The 12,416-nt window shown below is 40.6% G+C and overlaps 1 protein-coding gene across 8 annotated transcripts in view; it reads right to left on the reverse strand.

Annotated features, from left to right (window-relative positions):
- The window catches only part of slc8a2b (solute carrier family 8 member 2b), a 206,255-nt gene that overhangs the window by 132,654 nt on the left and 61,185 nt on the right, over window positions 1–12,416 (reverse strand). For 5 of the 8 annotated variants that reach the window (XM_085429459.1, XM_085429462.1, XM_085429456.1 and 2 more), the window contains one exon: window positions 4,639–4,678. The gene's annotated coding sequence lies outside the window, so the exon portion shown is untranslated. Of the gene's footprint in view, window positions 1–4,638; window positions 4,679–10,346; window positions 10,893–12,416 lie in introns of those variants that run through there. The other 3 variants (XM_085429461.1, XM_085429458.1, XM_085429464.1) reach the window with 1 other exon arrangement.

The raw sequence follows: 12,416 nt of genomic DNA on the forward strand, positions 1-12,416 counted from the left end.
AGACCTGTGACCAACATGCCACAAATCTAGCCTTATTGATTTTGTGTCTTTTTCACACATAGAGGGGGTGTCAGCCTTTCTAATAAAATATTGATTATGCTTCAATCATCTTCACCCAGCATCCCGAAGCTACTGGTGTGCAACAGTCTGTGTTGTTCAGTGAAAGTAATGGATTGGATTGTCGGGTAATAACATTCAGGCTCAGAGGCAGGATTTAGTCCCTGGAGGTAACAAGGTTACAGGTTCAAATCCCGCGGGTGCTGCCATCTACATTCTACAAACAGGCAGACAGGAAGCCAATAGAAATATGAAACCTCTGGCAAACAATGTGTACGTGATTAAAGGAAGCTGCACGTGGGGGGTGGCTGATGCAGGGACACCGAAGGACAATCTTAGAATGTATCTTAATCATTTTGTAGAGGAAAGCAGTCAGTGGAGATTCAAGGCTCACAATATAATGGCAGCCTTTGAGGTACGGGTTTACAAGGAGGCCCCAAAAAAAGCAGAAGTCATGATGGATCAGGTTTCATGTTGCATAGTTAATAAAAACCTTGTTAATGTGGGCGTGTGTTTGATTAAAACAAACATTTTGTGATAGTCTCAGCCAGTCCCAGGATTTTGTCAGTGAGCGGCACATTCAAACTTAAAGTAGGGGGCACTCGGCAAAACAGAACAACTGCTTAGATAGAAATCCAGTGTAGGAACGAAAAGTACGATTTTCAGGCGAAGCCTCGATACAGATGTATTACTGTAACCTGCATAAACAAGAGTCTAGCATGGTTTCGTGTTCAACAAATGTTTTACAAAGAAATGCAAGCAGTATTCAGTGTCTTTACCCCTATAGTACTTCAGTATTATGCAGGAACACGTAAATTAATATTATACAACCGGGTCATAATTATTTATTTATGTGTATCTCTCTTTAATGTTGCAGCTGGAGATGATTTTAAGTACTTGTATAGTACTGGGTAGTTTTATCTTTAATAATAGTGCAGCTTGCATGAGTAAATCCAAATGTTAAAATCTGCAACAGAAGAAGAAACCAAGCTTTAAACTATGTGGCCTTACATGCAGGAAGGTGGTAGAGTAGAAGAAATAAAAATACCTGGAGTATAATAACATTAAAGCGAGCTTCAGTTGAGTAAATGCATGAAGTTACATATCCACATGCTCATGCAGTGGTGCTTTGTGCTGTGAAATGAATATTGTTGTAGTCCAAAGATATTGGTGTAGGTGGGACACATATTAGTGTGCTGATGCTGTTGCTCTAGAGCCAGTCTCAAAGTCACGCTCCGCGCTCACTGGGATGTATTGAATCAGTAATCAGATCATATTTTTTTAAAAACACTTTAAATTTTTAAAAAGTAAAAATTGTCTGTGTTAAACCTTTTGCTGATGTTGCTTTATAATATACAGATTTCTTAATGTCATTTGCACTACTACTTGTTAGAATTCCATATTACACAGTTGGACCTTATTATTTTTTGTTATTTAATTTGGTCTTGTTCTTATTCTTTCCATCTCACCCAATCACTGGCATCACACCAACCATCTGCATGTCCTCCTTCACTACATCCATGAATCTTCTCGGAGGTCTTTTCCTTCTGCCAGCACCGTCTTTGACATCCATGGTTCAATATATCCATTATCCCTCATCAGCACATGCTCACTCTCATATATAAAAATTATTAGGCCTTCACTTAGGCCATATAGTACTTCTACTTATAAAAAATTTATTTTTGTTGTAAATTATACCGTTTGTATTGTTCTGCTACTGCTGCAAGAGTAATTTCCCCTATGGTATCAAGTACAAAGTGGTATAAAGTATCCAAACATTCTACAACCTACTGCAAAACAGGGAGAAGGACAGAAACCACACTTTTAACTCAAAGAGACTTCATCTATTTTACCTTTATGGGGTTAATGAAGTGATAGTCACAGATAAATTTAATTTATATTTCAAACAGACCTCTCACACAGGGCACAAGCTTGGACGCAAACACCCAGAACAGATATATCGACTGAAGGAAGAAATGTTGCTCAGAGGTGTAATAAAATGTGATCAAATGAAAGTAATAAAGTATTAATGAGGATGAGATAATTCAACCGGGCATAAAAATAATCAATGTGTGCGACAATGGAGAGGAAATGGCCACTTTCACTGGCATCTCATCCTACTGGACCGCTGCCCACATCGTTAGAGGTGATTCCCCAGTCAAAAATATATCTCATACTTTGAGCTGTCCCTAATCACTGTCTCCATTACATTTCAGGGATGGCGGAAAAGAAGGAGGAAGGACAGAGAAGTATAATCACGGATGTAAAGTGCACGAGGTTGACTACTTTTTTGAAATAACAGCAAGTGTTCTGGAACCAGAAAGAGAAACGGTGAAAAACAGAGGCGGTATAGGCCAGAGAGACCAAGAAGACAAGGATGATGAAAAAAATGAACGAAAGGATGATGTAAAATGATAAAGAAAGAAAACACGAATTCTGTGAGAAAAGGCTTCCTTGATGTTGCTTTTTTAATAAGAGGTTAGAGATTGATTAAATTTAGAGATGCACTGATGCGCTGTCAGCTGATTCACTCGCTGGGTAAACACCTTGATTAATGTAAACCCAGTGTATCTTCTTTTCTCTGAAACAAAATGGAACATGCGCTGGGCTGTGACTGTTTCTGTTTTAATTATAATTCTGATTGCACTGCAGCCATCTGCCGTTTCATCGATCCAATAGCTTTGCATTAGGAAGTCTTTTTTTGTGCTGCAGTGATTCCCATAAAAGTAATTATTGTTCAGCATTAAATGGATTCATCTTCAACACAATCAGCTCAGCTCTGCTGTTGCAGCTGGTTTAGATGAAATACTAAAAGAAGCTAAACACAGCTTAGTATGATAGTATGATGCAAACATTTACAAAATAATTTGGGGGAATACTGTATACATTTTAACTGAATGGCCAATGTCTCGTAGATTTAAAGAAGATGAATCATGTATATCATGAAATCTCATTTTTTAGGAAGATAATCAGAAATGGGAGAAAAAATGAAAATGGACAAGCATTTATATCACTTCTCTGTTACTGACAGCTCAAACATTTTACAATTATTATTTAGATTAATACGGTACGCTTAACACATTCTATGAACTTTAAACACTTTACCTAACTGTCTCCACATTTAATCTAACAGGCTTGTTTTTGGACTGTTGGAGGAAGCAGAGTATCCAGAAGAAATCCACACAAGCGCAGGAAGAACCTGCAGACTCCACCCAGAAAGGCCTGAACCAATCAGGATGCTGAAACGAGAAACCTTCTGGCTGCAGGGCAACAGTGCCAGCCACTGCACCACAGTACCGTCTGATAGCTCTAATCAGCGCATCTCTAACTCAAACACCAGTTTGCTGTGTTTGAAAGTTGGTGTGGTGACTGTTTAGGGATCAATGCAGATTACAGCTATTACAGCACAGCAGTGCCGTGGTTAGCACTGCCACCTCACAGCAAGAGTGTCCTGGGTTTGTGATGACACTTCACTACTTGTAGTTGACAGTCGTGGCTGGAAATGGTTGATTTGTGACCATTCATAACTGTTGCCACATTAAAGGAATCTTATTCAGAACTCAAATTTGATCACTACAGTGATCGAAAGCAAATTGAAAAAACTTCTTCAATTCAACAACACTGCAGATACAACACAACTAGATGCAGAAACCAGTAACAACAAATCCCTCCTTTTTGCTGTTTCGTATTTTCACTGTGTTTTCTAGATTTGCTTTGATCTTTTTGTTTTTACGTTGCAATCTAGCATCATCCAACATCTGCCTGCATTAAAAGGGACTGAATTAGAGAAGAGCATCATGGTGTCACCTTCTTTGTTCAGGTGACATTTGGCTGTTGGCAGTTTTATAAGGAAAACTTAAAGGCAAAAGAACATACAGCTGTCACTTTCTCCAAACACTTTTACTTATTTCCACTGGGTCAGTACTGCAAACATGAAGTCATGTGGTAAGGTTTACTGAATGAAGCATTTAAAAAAGAGAAAAATGGCACAAACATGGAGGAAACAGCCTGTTGATTGTTGGCAACAAGTCCCTGTTCTCCTGATGCATGCTGCTACATCACACACAGCCTGGAGGGATGACTCGCACACATTTTCTATTTGTTCAAAAAAACCAACTGTCACACACACACACACACACACACACACACACACACACACACACACACACACACACACACACACACACACACACACACACACACACACACAGCAGTCCTGGGTTTCCTGGCTTGGATGACGGCAGTGAGATGTTCAGTATTCAGAGTGAAGGAATAAAACCAGTGAACAGGGCGAGCTGGCTTCAGTAACAAAGCAGCCTCTTTGTGACTCGCTCACTGGGACTCGTGTGTGTGTGTGTGTGTGTGTGTGTGTGTGTGTGTGTGTGTGTGTGTGTGTGTGTGTGTGTGTGTGTGTGTGTGTGTGTGTGTGTGTGTGTGGCAGGATCTCTCCTCATAAAGCATTTGTTCATGCATAAAGCGACTGCACATTAAAACTTTGCGTACTGTAGACGGCGCTTCTACGAGCATATGCGTGACAACACAGCTTACTCACGCACAAACGCACAAAGCCATTTTACTTACCCAAACCAAACTCATGGGGTCGTGGAGGAGTTCAGCTGCCCTGCAACAATCAAGAAAATGTGATGAGGAGACGGCCTGAACAGAAAATTACACACATTAAAACAATATTAGCATCTTGAACACATCCTTGGGACAGACTCTCTAAAATGCACCTTTCAATCATAAGCTCAGAAAGTGGTTTCTCACAGTGCGGCATCCTCCTTTACTGAGCCAGCTTCTCTTCTACCTTAATGTCCTGAGACACTTAACCAAAGTAAACAGATCAATGAAAAGAAATTGCTTTGTTTCACTGTTTGGCTGTAAAGGATTTGTCTCCACTGCACCTATAGAAAACCACTGAGAGAATCAGCGGCTAATATTTCTATTGAGAACCTGGCACACTCTACAGGTTTCTACTGATGTGCCTTTAGTGCTTGTTCCTTCAGCACACAAGCACAGAATATCATTTTGTGCTCTGATAGGTTTTATCACTGGCTACTTTAATCCTTTCAGATTTTAGTACCTCATATGTGGTATTCCAGCCCCTGTAATTGTGCGTTCTTTACTCTTCCAAGTGTCTTGGTAAATAACAAAGAGTTTAAAGGAGCTGCCAGGGTAAATTAAATGTTAAGACGGAGAACATACAGCTTTTAAAAGTATGGGAATTTAAACGTCTCAGTGGCTGCGTGGGCTGATGAAGCGACGGCTTGCCAAGACTTCAGCAGCCTGCGTGTCTTTCCTGAGGTAGTGATGAGGATTCCTCTCTCCAAGGTAAAGGGTGTATAGATTGGATTATTGATCGGTGTGCACAAAAGGAAGAGAAAAGGAAGTGTATGTGAGAGAGAGGGAGAGAGAGAGAAACAGGAAGGAGGGAAGAGAGAACGGTTCAGAAAGCCAAAGCAGCCAGCTGGTAGATGAAAGCAAGCTCCATAATGACGGAGAGAGGTGAGTGTTATGCCACACAGTGTTTTTTTTAAAGATGCATCAGGCTGTTCTCGTTCTGTCAAAGCTGCTGGCATTTACACACAAGGTGCCCTTCAGTGTCTGCGCCCTGATGCTCCTGGTTACGGCAGGTTAGGCAGACGTGTTTGTCACTCCCAACTCAGTGTCGTCTCTCTCTGCAGTTTGCCTTTTGCCCTCAATCCCCCCAAGCAGTCGTGTTAGATGGCTGTCCCATCCCTGAGTCTAGGGTCTCTTCCTTTACAAAGGAGAGTTCTTCCTCCTCACTGTCACCAACTATTGCTCATAAAGGATTATCGGATGATTAGGATGTTTTTTGTTTTTTTTTACTGTTTCAATGTTTTTTACCTTACAGTACTTTACTGTTATGTAGGAGTATAGCGTAACTGAGAACATAGGTTTTATTCGATGGGAACAATCTTTGCTCACAGATTTGATCAGAAGTCAGTTACAGGCAAGGAGTAAGGATGTCTGGTTAAAGATGACTAAGATGCTCATTTCCAGCTTCATCCCTTGTCATAAACAAGCTGATTCAGTAATCACAAATAATGTGCTTTTCATTGACATCATTATAATAATAAGTCAGAAAAAAAACTATCTGAACTTTCAAAGAGATTACACTGACGTCACTGTTTGATACATACATGTATCTATGCCATTGTGCCCTGTGGACGACAACAGACTAGTGTCATTTTGGCCTGACATTCTTAATTTAATTTCATTATTTAATGACATAATTTTCTGTCCATTGCGTCTCGATTCATCACTCAGCAATTCCAAAATAACTTTTTGCATTTTCACATCACTCATTTCTCCCTCGTGATGTGAGTTTGTGAGATTCCAATACTATTCTTTCAAAGAGCAGTGCTGCATTAATGACAGATTACATACTAGCAAATTGGATTTCCACTTTCATTTAGCTTTTCTTTTTTTTTTTTAACTTTTCTGTTGCAGTTTTGTTAATTTTAGGCAATTATGTGATTAAACCCTAGAAAAGAGTTTTGTATTGATACATTTCATCACACCTACAAGCCAAATGTCTTCCACCCTAACTGGAAACACCTGCAGAGTTCATTTTTGCTCCAATGGTGATTATGTCAGCAGAGAGCGAGCTCTTTTGCAGTCCATTTGTGCACCAAGGGAAAAAAGGGAAAATGCTGCTAAGTGCTTACTCAGTGTGTTATTATGTGACACTTAAGGGCCAAGCATCAGAGTGTGATGAGCTGGTAGTCAATGAAAGTTGGTAGGAGTGATCAGTGCCGACAGACTTGCTGCAACATCAAGGTGTAACAAACTGAAAAATGTGCGAGTCCCTGAGTGGAGCCAACAGGACCAGAAATAAACTACCTAAAGGCTGCTGATGATGATCCGAAGGTGACAGATGAAATGAAAGCAAAGTTGTCCATCTCCTGTGAGCCGGTTCAACAGTCAAAGACAAATCTGCTGCTTGTTTTTGCCAACAAATTTGCTGTCCTGTCTGTTTGACTGTAACAATTTTGTGTGTACCCATCTTTAAAAAAAATCAAATCTCCTTTAAATATTTGAGGATATAATTGTGTTCTCTGGTTGGATAGTATATTTTGCAAATTGAAAACAGCTACTGTATCTGGCTGCTTGCCACGCCAGGGAAACCTTCCCTGCTTCGATGTCCGACCGTGGATGGCTGCCAGACTTTCAACACTCAATTGGTGTTTCCCCAAAGTAAGATTGCTGGCATGCAAAGGATCCCAAAGCTAGACAAAAGCACCTGCTGCTTAAAATTGCTCAATTACTTAATACTCAATACAGCAGCTCACCTGTTGCCTGGAGCCAAAAATGCACCAAAACAATTAAAAAGTGACATGATTGTTAAAAACTCTAAGGAGCTTGGAAAGAGAAGCGACTGGACTTCTTTAAGTTTTTTCACCTCTCATCAGCGAGGTTCTAAGACCAAATGATGGAGAGTCCCAGGTACTCTCTAGTGGGGGTGTCCCTTAAGAGAATCATTGACCCACTACTGGTGATGTGCCTCATCACACGAGTCGGGGTGTGAAAAAGGCTGTGGGTGATTATCAATAGAGGTTTCGAGTGAAGCCACTGTGAGAGCTTGCCCCCACCCTATCATGAGATCAACTGACGCAAAGTGTGAGTGGGCATTAAGGAGGCTGGGAAGGATCTCAAAACTGGATTATAGATGGCAGACAGTTGGTGTCGTAAATCAACGCCTCTGTTCAAAGATAGACGTTCACAGTAGACATAGATGCTTCTTTCACTCCTCTTTCAAACCATCTGTCTTCTCTTATCTGGATCCAGCGTAAGTTTCTGGACCTCTTAGATTTCTTAGATGACCATGACCCGGATGACTGAAAACCTACACAGATGATTGTTACCGATTTTTTAAAGTTATTTTAATAATGATTCATTCAGTGGGTCAAGTGCTAAAGATCTTTACAACATTTCAGTGTTTTTTAGGCTTCTTACCACCTGATGCCCAAATGCAGAAGCAGTAATTATTGATTTTGATGTGACGCTCTGGTTTAAAAGCCACTGTAATGAAGCTTTTACTTAAATATGAAATATGAACAGTGTGAGTCCACTCCTGCTTTTAGAAAACAAAATATGCTCCTCTTAAACTCACTAAATGCTTCTGTTTCATTGCCAATGTTCCAGCAACTTCTGCTATTCACTAACAGCAGTAAACTTATCACAGCGCTACCATGTAGCACAATGCCACCCAGCTGACAAACAGAGAATGCACTATTATATTTTTAAGTGATTCAGGTCAAATTATACTAAAAGATTTTTAGGATTCCTAATTTTTCAATGTTACAACACTCCTGAGTTTATTCTTTGTTGGAATTCATCACTTTTGGTTCAAGTCAAATTAACCAAAACAAAAAAACTTCTTAATGGCCCTCACTGTTCGAAGTAATCTACTCTGATTGTGTGCTGATTTAGAAAGGCAGCTCTACAAAGGTTTAAGAGAGAGAGAGAGAGAGAGTGAGCGTGTGTGTGTGTGTGTGTGTGTGTGTGTGTGTGTGTGTGTGTGTGTGTGTGTGTGTGTGTGTGTGTGTGTGGTAAGTCAGGCAAATGAAAAAGAAAAGTCAACTAGCAGGAAGGTGATGCAGTTAGTGCATCTGATGTGTTGTGGTCTTGTTTCTTTCTTTATCTGTCAGCCACATTTTGTCTTCGCTGTCTTGTTATTATGCTGCCAGCATAAGTGTGCCAAACACACATACACAAACACACCCACACACACACACACACACACACACACACACACACACACACACACACACACACACACACACACACACACACACACTTACTTCTAGGACAAATAATAATGCCATGGAGTGCAAAAGTAAACAAAAGAGGCAGGTATAAACCTATATAAGGACACAAACTACACACACAAAACACACACTTCCTGTCACAGGGCAGATAAAATAGCTGGAGCGCCGCAGTAAACAAACATTGTAGCATCCCGGGCAATAACAGAGCCGCGTTTCAGCAATCGATAAAGAGAAGCATGGCTGACACCTTCACGAATATGAGATGCTGGTTCACAGGCCACTTCAAGCAGCTAACACAGATTCTTTCTGCTGCTCTCTAAAGAAACCACCATCATGTTTGTGCAACAATCCCAATGTAACACACTAAGAACCAAAAATGCAGGAATTTAGCTGCAGAAGCAATGGCTCCAGGATTTACAGCCCTATTCCAGAGAAGGTAAACTGATTGGTGCTGAAAACTAGATGTATGTTAGATTTTCTACACATTCCATAACTTTCACTTTGCCATATTTGTTCTGGTTAGCCCATGAGCCATGTTAATCTTTTTTGGAAACACATTTTTTATCCATTTCCTGTGTCCTGGAACTTTGTTTGATCTTTGCAGCACCGATGTTTTACAAAAAGACTTCCAAAAAGTTAAGCCTTTCAATTCAGTTTTATTTCATTAGCTGGGCCCACGTCCTCATTTTAGATTTGCTAATGTTTTTAGGAGATAAAGGCGAATCGCTTAAAACAACACATCTCCCCTCTCATGTTCTGAATTCCCCTTTCTTAAAAACCCAGAGAGATTATAGTTGCCCTACATTGAAGAACACCAAACCCTCTTCCTATTTTATTGCTTATTTTCATCAACAATTCTGCTAATCTTGTGTGTGTGTGTCCACCCTAGGGGAGCTGGTGTACCACCTTCTCCCGCTAGTTGGAAGCAACTTTTACACACATTTCTACACTCCTCTCTTTTTTTTTTCTTTTCTTGTTTTTGTTCCCAATTTTCAACATTTTTAACCCCATTTTTCACTGTTTTTACAGACACATCAACTTTTTCCACACAACCATTCTCTTTCATCTCATAACATACTTGTACTCGCATTTCTTACCATACAGTCAAATATTGAGTTTTATCTCTGGCCACTGGGTGAAACGTCCGCTGCTACTGGATCTAGATCCCATATTTACATTCAGAGCGTCCCCTGCAATGGCCTTCTTCCCTTCTCGGCAAAAAAGTGCTAATATACCGTCACTCCGCACACTGTATTGTGCAGACGTGATTATCAACAGTGGACTTGAACCACCGTTCCCTGTGATGGACCGGTGTTTTTGCAATTACTTTCTAGCAGACGATTGCTTTTCTTTGCACAACACCAGAACCGAATACAAGCCTGGGGACTCGAACCCCAGGATTCTCCTCCCAGAGACTCGAACTCAGCAAGCACTTCACGACTCGGCAAGACAAAAAACTCCTCATGACTGTATACAAAGTTAGCTACAACTCACCCATCTGCAGGAGTTCTGTTAAGTCTAATTGTTGAATGTTGCCATTGTGTTTCTTAAATTTGTACAGTCTTAGTTTAAGCAGTAGGATCAAAGCCATTCCTTTGATTCTGACCACCTCTCCAGCCACTCTGTGCTGGGGGAGGTTTTATTGTAGATACATCCTATCTGAAAGATCTGTTTCTTTTGATGTAAGCTTCCTGGGTTTATGACCCTTTGGTCAGCAGGAGGTCTCACACACACACATTCTCACATAACACACACACACACACACACACACACACACACACACACACACTCAGTGTATACATTTACATACAGTGCCTTGTCTTTGTAACCAAAGGGGGGTTGCAAGGGGAGGTGCTTTGTAAACTATTGTTTGAAGTTTGTCAATAAAAGGCAGCGAGAGGAGGCCACCATTTTGGGGTTCTTTGTCGTGCTGGACACAGACGAGGCCTCCCTTTTGCAAGTAATGGATCGATCGACTGTCTTGTTTTCTTCATGATGAATAAGTCTCTAGAATTAGCGGGGTTTGTGGAAACACAGACCCAACAAGTTCCCTCAAAGTTGATGGTCTCGGTGGTGACTGAAACACACGGTTCTGTGACTCCTCCAATTCCTTCGCTTCAAAAGCTGGTAGGACCATCCCATCCTCATCGCCATTTTGTTGTGGAAGTTTTCCATTTAAATAAAGCCTGCAGACGAGCGGTAGCTAACATTCTTTAATCAAAACACACAAAGAACAGACAACCAAGCTTGATGAAGTCCCTGCATGACCACGGGACAGACGGTCAGTAGAGTCTCCCTGAGCCTAGTATGGCTCTCAGTTAATCAAGACATGAGCTGCGGTTTGGGGAAGGCCTCAATGGGGACTGGTGGCAGCTCCCGGGCCTGGCAGATCCTCATGTACTAATAAAAAGTGAAGAAGTTTGCAGGGGGGGCTATACATAATACCCAGAAGGTGCGTGTTTGGAAGTGTGGTCACACTCCTGAAATCCAGATAATTTATCTCCAGTTTTTTACTGCCAACAGTCACCTCAAGGTGCTGTATACTGTATGGAAAAGACAGCAATTAAATTATTTTTTGGTAGAATTAATTCAACAGTCATGGATGGATTTGGTTGAAAAAAAAAATGGGACCAGAGGTCAGTCCACCAAGAAAGGGAATTTAATCAGATCTGGATTCATGAATGTTGGATGGATTCTTTACTGTAGTGAGATCAGAGAAAACTGGACCTTATGCTTCAGATTTTTACATCTTCACAAATTCATCTCAAACTCATCACAAAAATGACACAAACTAATCCAGTCAGGGACTAAATTCACCCTGCTGCTGAAATTATTACTATGAAACGTCTCTGGAGTCACTCGCAGGCAGATCGGCCTTGTTGTTTACAACCTAAACGAGCTAATTTGTAATTACAGTTTGTGCCTTCCTTTCTTTTCTAAAGTGAAAAATGTTGTTTTTCTACCAGCAGGAAACTTCAGTTCAACAATTCAACAGCGTCTCATTCTACAAACATTTTTCTCTCTACTGAACCAGTCACAGCACACGTCACATTACAGCAGACCGGATATTAAAATGTCAGACGAATTATTTCAGCATGATGCCCACATTTGTGTCTGCTTCACCTTCTGTCACTGGGTTATTCTTTGCAGAAGACAAAAGAAGAAGAGGTAAAGAGCAGATAACAGGTTCAACTCGGAACGCTAATGGTTGGTGAATATTATCACTCTGGTATTTTGGCTCATTAGAACATATTGCTACTCTTGTCATTCAGAAACCTATTAGCCCCAAACCTACAGGTTCAGACTCACACTGCTGTTAAACAAACAGTAATGAGTAAACTGAAGTAGAGCTGGTTGGATGGCTGTATACCTGATGTGATGGAGAGAGACAGCAGATTTTAGTCTAAGGGAGACTGATGTTTTCTCCATCACTGTCTTCTTAGAAGTTCCTAATTAAAGGGGTTGTTGGACTTTTAAGGGATATACCAAATTAAGAATAATTACCGAGACATTTCTGATTCAATAACAATCTTAAGGCAAAAAGAAAAGACCAGAATTCAAGAT

The sequence above is a fragment of the Rhamphochromis longiceps genome, linkage group LG14 (assembly GCF_057381845.1).
Source record: "Rhamphochromis longiceps isolate RC_006_pf linkage group LG14, R_longiceps_female_GT1.1, whole genome shotgun sequence".
In the NCBI taxonomy this organism is placed as follows: domain Eukaryota; kingdom Metazoa; phylum Chordata; class Actinopteri; order Cichliformes; family Cichlidae; genus Rhamphochromis; species Rhamphochromis longiceps.